The sequence below is a fragment of the Pseudopipra pipra genome, chromosome 10 (assembly GCF_036250125.1).
Source record: "Pseudopipra pipra isolate bDixPip1 chromosome 10, bDixPip1.hap1, whole genome shotgun sequence".
NCBI classification, from domain to species: domain Eukaryota; kingdom Metazoa; phylum Chordata; class Aves; order Passeriformes; family Pipridae; genus Pseudopipra; species Pseudopipra pipra.
Window position 1 is genome coordinate 16,627,870 of NC_087558.1, and position 15,824 is coordinate 16,643,693.

The 15,824-nt window shown below is 38.7% G+C and overlaps 1 protein-coding gene across 1 annotated transcript in view; it reads left to right on the forward strand.

Moving 5' to 3' along the window:
• The window catches only part of IRS1 (insulin receptor substrate 1), a 50,254-nt gene extending 34,657 nt beyond the window's left edge, over nt 1-15,597 (forward strand). The window contains exon 2 of the mRNA XM_064666500.1: nt 14,531-15,597. The gene's annotated coding sequence lies outside the window, so the exon portion shown is untranslated. The remainder of the gene's footprint in view (nt 1-14,530) is intronic.
• The last annotated feature ends 227 nt before the right edge of the window (nt 15,598-15,824 follow it).

A 15,824-nucleotide genomic window follows, 5' to 3' on the forward strand; every position in this document is an offset into this window, starting at 1 on the left:
GCGCCGTGGATAGGAAGTGTTTAGTTGTGGCCTTTGAAAATTATAATCGGTATTTTTCATAAATGATAATACAATTAAACACTAAACAATCCATTCCAGTATTTTTGACTTCCCACCACCCAGCTGATAAGTTTAAAAATGAAGTGTCAGCTGTAGAAGGAGCTGTACATTGTGGGGCAGGGAGTACAGTTAGTTTCTTGAGTTGGAAAGGGGCCAAATCCAGAGAAGGTGAAGAGGGGCTGGCGAGCCCTCTCTCCTGTAACCTAATCTAGAGAACAGATAAATTCTTTTCAAAGTCAAAGCAACTAATGGGTTCCCTCTTGGTGAACCAGTGTTATACTGATTTATAAATGACTGCTGGTTTTGTGTTGTCTTTACAGCCTATAAAATGGAGGGTGCTTGAAATTATATTTTTTTTAGGTGTGTAGACATGAGATTAATTTTTTGTATTTTATTTAATGTTGGCATATATGCCCTTATGTGGGCATATATGGGTACTAACACTTTATTTGATCTTCACCACCAAGGGCAGAGAATGGTTTAAAACTATAAAAGGCCAAATATAGCTTGTTAACATAGTTTGATTTCAGTATTGTGTATACCAGGGCCTCTTTTAAGCTTTTTTTTCTGATAAATGTTCAAATCACTGAAAGTAGAAGTCTAGTTATATTCTCACGAGACACCCGAGCCTCTATATAAGCTATTTTCCTCTTTTAGGGAAACTCAGTTTCTTGCCTAATGTAGCTTCTTTTGGGCACTGCTGTAGTGCAGGTTACAGAGTTATTTGAACGCTGTTCCGTGGTAGGTGAATGCAAAAGGTAATCCAGCTCAAAGTACTGCTGCTGGCACAAAGGCTGTCCTTTAGCTGTTAAGTGATTGTAGTGTTTCTGTTTTGCCTCTCAAAAGGTGAGCCTGCAGGCTGCTGCAGGACAAGAGCTGTGAAAACTTCTGCATCGTGGTTTGGGTGCATTTTTTTGAAACTATTGATAAATCTGTGAACGTAATTTTTACCTCTGTGTGTATACAGGGAGAGGGAGATAAAACAGTCTTATGGCAAATTGAAGGCAAAAAGTGAGATAAGTCACATAAAAACACATGTATAAATGATTGCAATATCAAGGTTACTTGGGTGGTGGGATGGGTGATGTGCAGCAGAGTGAAGTGTGCCTTTTTCTCCCTGCCACCTGACAGCAGGAACCTCTGGGGTACCCTGTCTAAAAAGGCTGCAGTTTAGTTTGCATGATACTACAGTGCATGTGTTTTAAAACTACTGTTGTTGTTTGTCTTTCATTCAGGCACAACATGTTTTGATTTGTATGGAGAGTATTTTAAAGAGTGGATGCTTTGGCAATGTAAACAATTAGAAAGGAAAATGCAACTGTTTTCTATTACTATCTAATATTATGCTCATCTGTGGCCTCTAAGTAATGGGCACTTGTTTACTTATTACAGAATATGGATTATAAATTTATAAACATAGTTTATAGTTGCATATTGGTTTCCTAAATAAAAGAAAAGAATAGTGGTTTATAGAAATGCTTGCACTGAGACAGTCAGGGAAGTGCAAAGAAGCAGCTGGTGTAGAAGGATGGGAGCAGGAGGCTCCTACGTTTTACATTGCCCTTCCCATAGCTCAGATATTTGCTCCCTCCATGCTAAAATCTGTTTGTTACTACTGATTACTTCTGCTTACTAAATTTGGGATTCGTTGTAAATGAAGATTACAGCATTATCTTCCTGTAACTGAATCTGATTTGTAAACTCTTAAGTGAAGGAGAAAGACTTCTTTAAATGTTTTAAAGCCAAATGTCAGTAGAAATCTGTGTTCTTCCCTTGTTTAATCACTACCTCTAAATTGCAACTGTGGCATGTTTCCAAACCCGTTTTCCTTTCTTATATTTCCATTAATTTTCCATGAAGCATGGCTTTGTTTAGTTAAGTGGGTTAATATTTTCTATATTTCAAGTACATCGTATAATTGTAGAGGCCAGTTCAAGATTTAAAATACACAGCTTTGAAATCTTACACATCTGAATATAGTACTTTTTGTCATTATATGATTGCCCTGACTGAAAGCACAATGCAGAAAAAATTGGTTATTTACTCTGCTCTTGAATATTTAAGCTGAGAAATAATACAGCAGCAGCAAGGTGTCTTCTGAGCACGGGAAAGAAAATAGGAGTGTGGAAGAGTATGTGAGGACATATTCTTAAACTCATCTGGAAGACACCTGACAAATAAAAATAGTAGTAAAAGAGGGGTTATTATAGGACTTTTTATTAAAAATCTGTGTTTACAGTGATGCAAAAATTGTGCTAGCAAAAATCTGATGGTCTAAGATGAGTTAATGTTAAAATAATTGTTACATTATGTCCTACAAGGAAGTTCAGAGTATTTTAGCTAAGTTGCTTGATTCTTTTAAAAATGTATATTACAAGAAGATTTTTACTTTAAAAGTCATGTGAATGACTATATTGTCTATATTTTCAGTGGTAAAATGGCAGAACATCTAATTTGCTCATATTTTTGACAACTTTCAGTGCTTAAGGCTGAAATTTCCCATGCTTGTTACCACTTCCCTCCAGTTGAAATTCACTACAAAGCTTTAGCTAAAAGAATTTAACCATCCTCAGTGAGATGAGAACACTGTTCCTTTTTCATCCCTTCCAACCAGTACTTCAGACAGTGCTGATGTTTTGCAGATTTTGAAGTGACCTTGAAGTTGGAAGGAAGCAGTTGCTACATTTCAGGGGTTGTATTTGCCTGAAAGCCAGGCTTTGTTGTGTCAATACTCTGAGTAACTGAGAAAGGCCATGTTGTGTTTACAGTAGAACTTGCTACACCTTCAGTTATTATTTCTAAAAGCTCTGGCTCCCACTGTTTGTTCTTTCACAGACCCCAGTGCATCTTTTCTCTTGCAATTAGGATGCTGAAGTACCAGAACTTTGACTTACAGAAAGAAAAGGTTCCTGTGTTGTATTTCATCATGTTGTCTCTGTAGAACAAGAGACTTCTAATTGTCACGATTCTTAATTAAGATTAAACATTGCATTAAGCATTATGCATAGTTGGCAACTAGTGAGAGATGAATCTGCAATTATTGAGACTGGAGAAAACACAGTAGAAAAACAATCATTACCAATATAGGATGCATGTATCTGTAGAAAATAACTGTTCTTTGTTTTAACTTTCTCCTTCCATGAAGATTCTTATTTCTAACAGTCCTCAGAATCTGCACAGGGAATCATGAATTTTGTCTGACAATACGGAGGTTTGGGGGTGGTGTTTTTGTTTTTGAGGCAGGAAACTGTCCTGGTTTTGGAAGGTTTTTTCCCAGTAATGCAATTGAACTACTTTTTTCACGCTCCTATAGCCTACTTTAGCTCCTTTTTGTATAATATACATACTTAGAGGCAGTGGTGTTACACTCTTGCCTTTTGTACAATGCATGTGCTAAGTAAAAAACTCCTGTTACAGGAAAGTGTGATAAGCAATATACCTTCTGATAGAACTTAAGAGGATTCGACCTAAAATTAGACTCAGAGTATTTTTGGCTCTGTCATGAAGTTGCAGGTGAAAAGTAGAAGTTGGGATACTTTCTGCCATTCTTTGTATGTTCTTGCTGCAGCAAGAACATTCACAGTCCCTGCCACTGGAGCTGCAGGGAGTTTCCAAATGAAGCAAGAACTTAAAAACAAATGCAATGTTCTGTTGGATGAGAGAGGGATACAGGAAGAATTTATATCTAGATTCTGAAAGCAGCAAATGTTTTAAAAGGGACTGAGCTGTAAAACTTCTTACTGTGGACAATGGCTTAGGAAGTCAGTGCTGGGTACCATCAATGGCACAGCTGCTTGGTTGCAGACCTGCTGTAGTTTGGGTTACCTTTATAACAGAGATCAGAGCAATGAGAACTTTCTTGAAAACTGCACTGTTGCTTGTCACAACCACTGCTTATTTTTTAAATTATATTCCTAATTTTATTTTATTATTTCCCCTCTACTTTTCAGGCTGCCTTCCTCCATCTCAGGCATATGTTTGATCTGAACTTGCTCCTTGAAGTATAATGCAGGCTTCTGTTTTTTAAGTTACATCTATAATGCTGAATGGAACATTACCCTCCTTGTTTGACCTCCCACATGCAATACACAATCCATTAAATCTCATGTAATATTTAAGAATTTAATACATTCTTTGCATAACATAACAGTAATAATACTGACAAAGCACTGCTCCAAGCAAAACTGCTTATACAAACAGCTGATCTGTGAGCAGTGGAACTAATGAAGCTCTGTTTCCCATAGATTTGTCCCATATATTAACTGGCCCTTTCCCCCCCTGCTGCTTCTCTGCAGTATCTGACTGGCACTGCTGGGGCTGATGAGGGCAAGGGTGTGGGGGGCTGAGTGTGGGTGCTGAGCACCCTGCTCTGCTCTTTACTTTGGGGAGAGGTTTAATTGCATCATCAGTTACTTTTGTAATCCCTGACACATTCAGCAGACTATGTTAGTTACAAATCCTTGGAAGACTTGGTGGCCAGTGGTACTAGTTTGTGTGGTAGTTTATGAGAACAGAGAACTTTCCATTTTACGAGATTATATGGTGCAGTGATACAGCATGATAAGGCTGAATTTTTTTATATTTTGTCAAGGTTAATGTTTAGTGGATGTTTTCAGTCATTGATTAACCAACACATCTTAATGAGCTGTGATATTATGTACAGATCCTTCAGTGTGTGTGCTAAGCCTTTAATCTGTATTACTATATGCTTTTAATTTTCAATTGACTTATACTAATAGCTTCTAAAGGGTTATCCTTAATACTGGATTTGACAACTGATGGAAGATTTATGTGTTAAAATAATACAGTGTCTTATCATTTAGTGAGATTCTTACTGATACTGTTGTGAACAACTTTGATTACATGGAAAGAATTTCATGTGGCATGTTTTTTCAAAAGAGTTTAAGAATTATTGAATTAAAATATCTGACTGAAAATTCTGAGATGAGAAAAACTTTTACCTACTTTGATTTCTGCTTGTGTGATTTCACAGCTTCATAATGCTAGATTGGGATTCAAATTAAATAACTAACATGACTGTTGATTAGTTTCCCATTTAAATCATGGCAATTGAGCATGTGAAGGTTAGTCCATTTAGGCTGTTAATAACTTTAAATATAACATTGGTAGTCATTCAGGCTTTTAGGATTTTGCTGAATGAAACTCTAAAGAAACAGCAGTGAAAGACTTGGTTTGTCTGATTGGTCTTTATAATTTGTATTTAATCCACAGATGTATCCAAATAGGGCTCCCCCCTCCCCAAGTGCCTGCCAGGTGCTGCTTCCTCTGCCCATGTACTTCAAACTTGAGACAGCTCCGTTGTTTGTAATGAGAATTGTATTTCCTTTGTGGCCTTTATCTCCCTATATATATTATTTTCTTGTTACTGTGGTTTCTGGAAATAAATTGGATGACAATTGTTTTGAAAACCTAATCTATATACAAACAAGTTTTTCGGTGTTTAAATGGTGCAATGAATAGTTTAGCCATGAACTACCTCAGAGCTCATTAAAGTGCTCAGCATTATTATTGAGGTTAATCCCATTGCAGTCCAGGGTATGTTGATTGCTAATTCAGTGGGAGGAGAAGGGTAGAACTCTTGCTTTACCAGAAAAAGGCTTGTTTTCTGATGTTGGAATTTTGTTGTCCTTTTATTTTTCCAGCTAAAAATTTTGTATTTGCATGTAGAGTTTACTTAATTCTTTATATCCCTTCTAATGTGGAATAATGCTTGGCCATATGTGCAGTCACACTCAAATGTTACTTATTTTTGTAAGCATTGATACTTTTGCCCTGACCCTCATGCATATGCATTCTCATAGTTTAAGACCATGTAGCAAGAAACTTGTATTTCCCACATACAGCACATCCTTCAGTTCATAGGCAGTGATCCGAATGAAGCATTTTCTCAGTTCTTTTTATTCCCAGCAGTGTCTGGCTGGCCCGATGTTTTATTTATAGCACCTTGTCCAGATGCTGCCCTGTGTCTGTTGTCATGTGGGCACTGTCAAGACACTTCCCATCCTGCTGTCTGGCCCCTGGCACAGTCTGAACTCTTCTGTCAGGTAGCAGTTCACAGCTCACAGGCAAAGCACTGAGACAAGGGAAGATTAAGGCAGAAAAATAATTCCCTCGGTGTTGTAGTGACTGTGCATGTTTGAGACATCATGACTTTTCCCCCCTCCTCACAAGAAAATTTCATGTAGACAGTAGATGAGGTGGATGTTTTATCTGTTTTCCATGAGACCAAGGCAAAAGAACTTGAGTAGAGCTACGTGTCAAATCAAACCAAGAGCAGAATTAGATTTTGAGTCTTTCTGCATCCGGTTGTGTGCTTGTCCACCTGCCTCTGGGTTGTGTATCCCAGCCACAGCACTTCACTGTTGGCAGCTTTGGGGTATGACTGATGCTTTGGATTTCAGTTGTCAGCTTCTGTGCCAAAGGAGTCTGAACATCAGATTTGAAGTGCTGGAAAGAGGAAAATGCCATGTGACTCCTAGAGAATTTATGGCAGAGATAAAAGGTAAAAAGGTCAGGTCAAATGAGTGCAAGTTGCTAGAAACTAGGAATAAATTGTGAATTTATATGGATGTACATGAAAATACATTCTTACTGAAACATTATGTCAGATGTCAGTCTTGTAAGATTTGTTATCTTCATGTACAAAGCAGAAAGCAATGGGTCAAAGTGGTTAATTTAATTCATTTGATATCACACTGATGATGATATCTTGGTGAAAAGCTAAATCTGTGGTTAAACGGTTGTTTTCTAGTCCAGCTTCAAGGTGTAACAAACTTTGCTGATGCTTTTTGTCTTTTACCAAAGGCCTTCTCCTTTCACTTTATTAAAACACAGCCTTTAATTTGTTTTCAAATGTTATTTATGCTGTATGGTAGTTTTCGTATTAAGGCGTAGCAGATAGTGTCAAAATAATGGATGCTTTGCTTTTACCTTGGCTTTTGAAACCTCCTGGTACAATTTTGTCAACTTCATGATATTTTGTTTGTTCTTATCCTCTCCCCTCTCTGTTTTCTTGGCATGTTTTTCACAATGTGTTTTCCAATACCTCCTTATTAACCTGTTTTGATATTTAATGCGCTGTTGTTGGGAATTGAGGAAGTGTTTCATCCAAAATCACTGCACAACTTCCTTCCCACGCTGCTGCCAGACGTGCTGCAGACTAGCTACTTAATGTGCACTGGCAAAATTTCAAAGTGAAGGTCAGCTGGCCAGGTTATCCCCCTGTGGGGCTTCTGTATCCCTTCCTTTTAAATGCCATTTTTCTTCTGTCTGTTCTACGTTTTCCCCTTATTTGTCCATTGGGAGGAAAATGGCTCCAGCAAAGCTGAATGGTGTGAATCCTTCCTTGCTCAAAGTTGTAACTCTCACAGTTTAGCATGTACCATGAGAACAGTTTCAAGGCAGTTGAGACTATTTATGAAGGGTTTTTTAATATGTTGTCAGAGAAAAGTAAATCTGGCAGAAAATGAGCATTATAAAGTCAGGTCAGAAAAGCACAGGAGAAAGTGGCAATGTTTGAGTTTGGAATGGGGAACCAGACCACAGTGCCAGAAAAGCATGTGAAATATAGAGTCACAGAAGAATAATAAAAAATGAATATGCAGCAGCTGAGATCTGTTCTGATTATGTGGTAGCTACACTGGATGTTACGTGTTGCTGAGCTCCACTGCTGATGTAATTTACTTGATATAATACGAGCACAGCTTCAGAGCACTCAAGTTTGGCCAAATTCGGTTGTGTTTGTTTAAATTACTAACGAGCTGGGAGGGTGTGAGTGCATTTAAAGGCACCCAGGTCATCTGCTTCCCTGTAGGCAGAGCCCCTGTAGTGATTCCCAGCATCGGAGAGTTTTACTGAATTCCAAACTGCCATAAAATTAATTTTAAAAAAAGTTCCAAGAAAACTCTTTTAAAGAACAAATTGCATAATGAAGTTGTTTCTGGATTCCCCTTATTAATATTGTTCATATATGGTTATATGTTTGATAAATACTGAGCAGCATTTTCCTTTTTGAAGGGTACAGCCATACAAAGTGCACTTCACCATTGCTTTCTTGAACTGGTTGTGGGTTATTGAGTCATCAGGGGAAGTGTGAATGCCCCAAAATCTTCAGGGTTAGGCTGAGAACTTGGTGAATTGAACAGTGTAAATTCCAAAATAACGAATTACCCTACTTGTTGAAGTTGCAAGTTTCTTTGAATCTTAAAAGCAGCAGCAATGTTGTCCTGTGAGGGCTGAAGCTGTTAACTAGGTGATGCACATTTAGGGTTTGATATCCCTTCTCATTATTGCAGCCTGGCGAGGGGAGAAGACCCTGGGCCCGCGGTGGGTTTGTCTGAGGGATATCAAACACAACCAGAGTATTACAGGGGGCATTATGAGAAGATTTGGATGAACTTGGAGTACTGATCTCATGAGATCCCTGGCTTCATAGTAACATCATTATTTTCAGTCCTGAAACAAAGGCAGTTTCTCTTCATTGTAAGCTTATCTCGACCTTATTAGCTGGACTAATAGTAAAGGAAGGGGAAAGATCCAGATCTTCAGTCCTTACACAATTGGAAGAAAAAAATGTCAGAATCCCATTTGTAGTGTCATGTAGTTCCCATATTTACCATTTCATAAAAAAACAACCAACCAAAAATCTCCAGGCTCTTGGATTTCTGTACCTTTTGCAAGTGTTGGATGGTTGTTATGTTTTATCGCTTGCTTAGCTCTATCACTGCAAGAGAAGTTGTAGAATTTCTTTACAAAACACACTATTGCATTTAAGCTCTTTCTTTCTAGACTTAGTAGCATCTTTTTTCTTCAGTCTTCAAAAAAATCAAAAACTCATTAACTTTTCTTTTCCAAACTTGAAAAGATGAAATATTTAATCAGAAATTCGGTATTTGGGTCATCAGTCCTGCTCAAACGCCTAACTGCTGCTGGTTTTGGGTAATAGAGCAGGAGATGCCTTCAATATTTTTTGTATGTAGAAACTTTGTTAAGTCCTTTTTCTGTATCTTTTTGTACCAGTGCAGAGAGCTGGCTCGTGTCCTCCTCGTTCTAGGGGGAACCAGGCAGATCCAACCTCCAGCAGCTTCACTCTCCCATGCCAGGTGCTCGGGGCAGGCAGTCCTTGGCTTCCTGTCTGTGGCAGCAGCCTTTCTTGCTGACCTCAGTGATGGGTTTAGTTTTCTCTTGAATGAGTTTAAATCAGGTTGACATGCTGTGAAGTTGAAATCAAACATACGAATTCTTTGCTGGGCAGAAGCTCATCCAAAGAATGTGTGTGGTTTAGTTTGTGCTTTCCCACTGTACTTACAACCCAGGAAATGGGTTCTTAAATGTAAAAACCTGGTTCTGCTCATCTGATTTTTAAAGTCTCACAGTTGTTTTCTTTTCCCACCGTCTTTTTCTGGGGAAAAGAGGAAAATCTGCTGTGGTGAGAACAACTTTTTTTTTTTTTTTTTTGCTATATGTTAATTTTGTCTGAACCAATGGCAGGAAGACTATCATCTGTATCATCTGTACCTTTACTTAGGTTACAACAGCAGTGAAAGATTACCTATATGAAGAAGAAAACAGGGTGGAAACACCAAATTCAGTTCCCCTGCCTGATAGGAAGGGACTTGGTGAAACCAAATCGTCAGTAATTCCCCATTTAGGACATTCGCAGGAAGGCTCAAATAGGCATTTTGGGGTACAAGGAAGGCAAGCTTCTCTATTAAATGTAGATTACAGCCTGTCAAGTTAAATAGCAATGTGGTAATTACTTTGTTTGGTTCTATTTGGAATTCCTTTTGTTAGATTGAGGCTGCAGTTAACACACTGGAGCAGCCATTGTTCTCTCCTGCATTCCTTTGCTCTTTCAGCGTCCCTGTGAGTGGGGAAACAGCTTATTTGCATCTCTTTGAAAAGAAGTTATTTGAGCTAGCTTAAATTTTGGTTGATGTTTTTAATTTATCCGAACGAGATACTTCCTGTATCTGTGCGCACATTAGTAATGCCAAGAAAAATGTAAACAGGCGCTGCTTCTGCTCATCAGTATGGTGCTCACGAAACGGGGATGGATTCAGCTTTTAGGTAGGTACGCACCGTTTCATTATAATTAGGTGATGACTCATGCAGATGTCACCAAGACAAGAGCTGTAAATGAGTCTTTCAGGACTTCTTAATGTGTTTACTTTGTGTCGGCGTTTCTAAAGACACTCGGTTATACCTGCCCGGGCAAAGGGTGCCCAGGCTGCGGGAAGACCTCGACTGGTGGAATTCTGCAGGAGAGAATGTTCGTAATGGCTCTCATTTTGTTTTGAACTTTTGTTCCTGAGCTTTTTGTTTTTTACGAGGTAGATCTGTTCATTATGTGGTAAATCATTGTTTAATCTGCACAGAATAAGATACTCTATATGATCCTAAAATAAACAGCAAATGCATTAACTTCTAAAACCTTTTTTTTACAACTAGTAACTATGACAGGGAGTCTTCAACCAGTCCTTGTTGTTCATGGCTTCAAACGAGGTGCTGATGGGATAGGTGTAGTTCTGGAGAACACGTTTGGATTAGCAGGGTCGATGGCAGAGTTGCAAAATTATCCTCCTTCAGTAGATTTGGAAAAAAAATGTGTTTTTTTCAGTCAGTAATAATCTTTTCATTGACCTGGCTCTGTCACCTGTAGAATTGTTTCCTGAACAGATGCTAGCTGACACTGGAAGGGTGTCACAGTGTACTGAGCAAGTCTGATGTTTGGGAGCCACATTTTGCCCTGGTGTGTTAATCAGTGACAAAGTAGTTGCCATTTATTTGATGAAATTATCATGGAACTTCAACAGCAGCTTGATGCTATTTGACTTGTTTTGGAATTAAATGACCCTTTGGAAGGGCGTTTCCATTGGTATTTTAGGGACAAGACACGTTATTGCCTCTTAATAGCAAAAGAAAGTTTAATTGGCTACTGGACAGTGTTTTGCTTGAACATTGCTTGAGTTTTCACTTTTGATTTTTCTTCCTTGGTTACTTTCAAAGAGACTGGGTTGAAAGAAAGGAGTAAGGATAACACTCTAAGTGTATTTTAACAACACATCTATGTTATGTGTGAAAATTCTGTTAACTTCAGGAAAGATATATCAAATTGTCTAGACACTCTGCTCTTAGTTCAAATTTTAGGTTCTCTTCTCCAGCTCCCCAATAATGGAAATAAAATGAAATACCAACTTATTTTTAGTTACTGGATTTAAGAATGGGATTTCAGCTGTAATAGGAACTGCAGCTAGCTGTGCTGTATCCATCCTGGACTGGGAGATTTGAGAAGGAAGCTTTGCCAGCTGGAATGTGCGTCAGTGTTATCTACATGTGTGTTGTAACAGATGTTGAGCAGAGACTACTTGTCAAAGGTACCTTGTAGTAACTTTTAAAGATGCTCGTTTGTTTCAGTACATTTTTCTTGCATCACTAATTTTTTCCGTAAAGTCAACCACAAACTGCATTATTGGGGATTCCAGCTGAAACTTGTGGTGAATAGGAAATAGATTAAACACAGGTTTTCCCTTTTCTCTGGTTGCCAGCAGTGATGTCAGTAGTTTTAATGATCCTTACCTCAGCTTGCTGCCGACCTCACACTCTCTATTAAAACCCTTGTCTTCTGCACTGTTTTGTGTGTTGTTAAGGAAATGCTGATGGCTGTAGGTATCCAACCCATTACTTCATTTCCAAATAAGGTTCTTCCGCTTCGGAACGTACTATAATAGTTCACTGGGGAGAGAGGAGATTCAGATTGTTTTGTCAGAAATTTAAGAAATACTCTTTTTAAGTCCAGCAAAGAGCATTTGTATGCTGAAACTGAGGATGAGGCTTTTGACTATGCATTGGGTGCAAATAAGTATTCCCTGGATATACTCAACGTTATGGGCTGAGTGTATTTCCAGTGACCTTGGAGGAGCAGCCTTGCTGTTGGAATGGCTGTTTTCTATACATCTTTGTTCATGCAGACAGAACAGGCACTGCTGTACTGTAATAGCAGCAAGGGTTGTCATTCTCAGTTACATAATTCGTGTTTTATGGAAAGAGATTGGTCAGAGGAATTGGGTATGAAAACAAATAATTGCAATCAGTAATTAATTTCAAGTGGTCCATAGCAAAGCGTATCGGTGTTTTTTAACTTCACAAAATTAGAAGAAAACAAAAGCTACCGAATCATTTTTAGGAAAGGGTGACAGACAGATTTCCGTGTTACACTGCTGAAGATCCTGGTGTGTAAGTACAAGCTTGAAGCTGCTCCGTGCCCTGTGCCCTATCATACCTGCAGCTGACATTTGTATGAAGTGCAGCCTGCACCAGGTCATGTCCTACATGATTCTGGCTCTTCTTCCTGTCTCAAACTCTCAGATATGTCAGCCTGCTGTGTTTTTTCACTCTTTTTACACATGTACAGGACTTCAGTATATGAGTGCTTGGGTTTCTGTAACTGTGGGTTTCTTCAATATTATTTTCTTAGTGAATTCCTCTAGAAAGTGTTTAGTTTTTCCAATAGATTTGTTATTCTCTTTCTTCCTTTGCTCTTCTGACTTAGGAATCCAAGAATAAATGCCTGATAGTAGCAGTTGTGACAACTTCTTGGGCATATTGGTGGAATTGGTGAGGAATTGGATAGGACAGGCCATTTTGTTCAGTACATGATGTATTTGAGTTTAGATGACCTGAATGGTAGTGAAGAGGTGTAGTACTTGGCCCTGATACTGCAAATTATGTATTATTTATGTACTTAAAATCTCTTAGAATAAAGTCTAGTGATGTAGAAAAGCTGTTACTTGCTCTCCTTCCACTTGTCCTGTCAGTGCAGGGCAGGTTGGACTGTGGGTCCCTGCTGCTGGGCACCCAGCTGTTCCTCTGGCCCTGCTGGATGGGAGCTGGGTGTGGAACACCCACCTTGGATATCCAGCACGCAAATCACGCTCCTCTTGTTTAAATGAAGCCATTTTTCCTTTGTTGCTTGTCTTTATTAATAAAGTATGGTATTACTGGCTAATTTTAGGTCAAATGTAGTTGAAAGCTGTAAAGCTGTGTGAAGCTGTATAGAGATATTTGGGTAGGAACATTCCAGTAGATCGCAATGTGAGTGCAGAAGAAAGTTGAAAGTAAATAAGAGATCTGTGAGATAATTCTCCAGGGAGTTTTCACAGCATACCACACATCATTTGCAGGGATAGGCTTTCCTTTCACTTGAAGGACCACACAAAGTAAATTCTGTTTCTTGTGCAATTAGAGAATATAGGACAGGAGGTCTTTTCAGTTTTTTTACTTCAACATGTCTATGGGAAGCCTTTATTTGCTGAGGAAAATGCAGTGTTTACTATCCTTTCAGGGGCATAGTTAATATCAAATATAGAAATAGACACACTTTTATGTAAAAATCTAAGTCTTGCTTCAGCAGATTTGAGGCGAAGCTCCTGAAATGTAAATGGTGGTAGTCCTCTAACCCCAGTTAGAACAAAAATGATATTCATTTCACTGGTGTTCTGCTCAGTCCCCAGCGGGTCTGCTGTGTGTGACTGGTTGCAGAGAGGAGGCCGGGGCTGAGGGTGGTGGATGGTGGCAGCGACAGGAGGAGGGTGCTGTCTGTGTGGCCAGCCATGGCTGTGGGAGCAGTGGGGAGGCAGCAGTGGGATCTGCCTGTGATCAGAGCTCTGGGAGTGATAACCTACCTCGCTGAAAAGCAGAGTCGAGAGGACTTACTGACAGAGACAGTTGCACTGTGTTCTAGATCAAGGAGGCTGGAGCCAGGAGATGAGGACTGGTAGGACAGGCTCAAAGGCAGCTTCTGGCATTCATTCCTCAGAAAACCTGTGCTATGTATTATTAGGGTTGCAGGACCTTGTTACTTACCCAGCCTTCTCAGAGAGAAGCTGGACGTAGATAAATTTATGGACTTAAGCAGGATTTTCTGGATACAATTTTTTTTATAGCTTGTGTGTCGATAGGGAATGGTAACACTGCACCCAGAATGCGCCATTCCTTGGTCATCCTTCTCATGCAAGCTGTGGTGTTTGCAGCTGGCCAGGAAACCCTCTTGTAGGGCCTGACATCTCATGAACCTTTCTTGTAGCTGGTAAAAATGCCAACAGCAAGCTGGTGTGTTGAGCTTTTCTTCCCCTTGTCACAGAAGCTTGTCAGAGTTAAACAGTATGGACACTTAAATTGTTTCTGCTTAGGTGAATCTCTTGCAAGTTTTAAATGTGTTTCTGACTGCTTTGAATTTTATTGCCAACATCTGTTTTAAATGCTTTTGGGATTCACATGCTGGAGTACAGTTCAACTGTATGTATGCCATAATTTTTCAAGGTACTAACACTTTCAGTTTAGATGATAACTCTTTTAAAGAAAAAAAAAAAGGAAGTATGAGGAGAGAAATAATTGCAAAAAAGCTTTTAAAATCCCCATGATGCTAATTTTCTTTCTCTTTCAATTTCAGAACGATGACCTACACAACCTCAACAAATCCTTCTTTTAAACTCATGGGTATCAAGACTATAAATGTTTCATGCTATCACAACTAGGACCTCACCTCCTCCTCCTCCTCTTCCTCTGTAAATGGGTACGATGCATCCAGTTCAGTTTGTTTACTTTACACAAACCTCAGGAGTTAGTTGACTGAGCTGCACATCCTGTGTTGTGCCAAGCAGAAGCACTGTGACACCTGGACAACGAGTCTCTCTTACTTCATCCTCTACCATAAGGACTTAGCTGGCCACATGAACTGATGTGCCCACCACTGTGTCATGGTGAGAATGGGTATTTTACTAGCACATTTACACAACTTCATTTGCTGCTGAAAACCTGTATGACAAATCATCATTGTAAATTATTACATACAAAACTTAATGTTGGTTGAAGAGTATTAAATATTTAACATAGTTTTTGATTTATACATGTACTTTTTTAATTAAAATGTAACTTTTCCTACAGCACATCTTTTTTGATGTGGAACTGAGGTATACTATATTCTGTTGTAAACAGAGTGGGAAACCTGCTTAAAACAAGGCTTCTAAGAATAGAGTAGGGTACTATTCTTGTTTTAAGATTGTAATTCAGAAAATAATATAATATGAGTCATTGGTCCCTGGGCCTTGATTGTACAGTCATATTTACTGATACTATCAGTTGTAAGATAACCCTGATGTTGAGTTGAATTCTTTCCAAAAGAAAAATAATTTTGTACTCCTTGTAAAATAATAGTCTGTATTAACTACAATGAAGACAAACGTTACTGTACATGGTATTTACAAGTGTCGACTCGAATTCATCAATTGCACAGGAACCAACAAAAAATCAGAAAAAGGAAATCAAAGTCTTCCATTGTATATATTGTAAAGAAGAAAAACAAAAAAAAAACAGCCAACAGAAAACCACAAAACAAAATGAAAACAAAAAAAGGGTGAACTTTTCAAATTGACTCTTTCCCTGGAATGAAAATGTGGGTGTTTGTAAATTCTGGAAATCTCTTTCTATATGTAATAAACTAGATACTGTTTTATCTGCTGTAGTAGTTTTTGGGTTTTTTTTGTTTTCTTGGTAAGCTGTCTCAACTCAAATTGTCCCTTCAGATTTCTGTGTGTCATTGAGAACGTCTGTGGACCTCCATAGCTTAAGAATGAAGTCAAGTGTAATTAGGTGTAGTAGGGAGTATACTTCCTTGCATTATTTCACTAAAGCCCTTGTTTCAGTTCTCTGGAGAATCTTCAGGATACAGCCCTCCTTCCACTGAG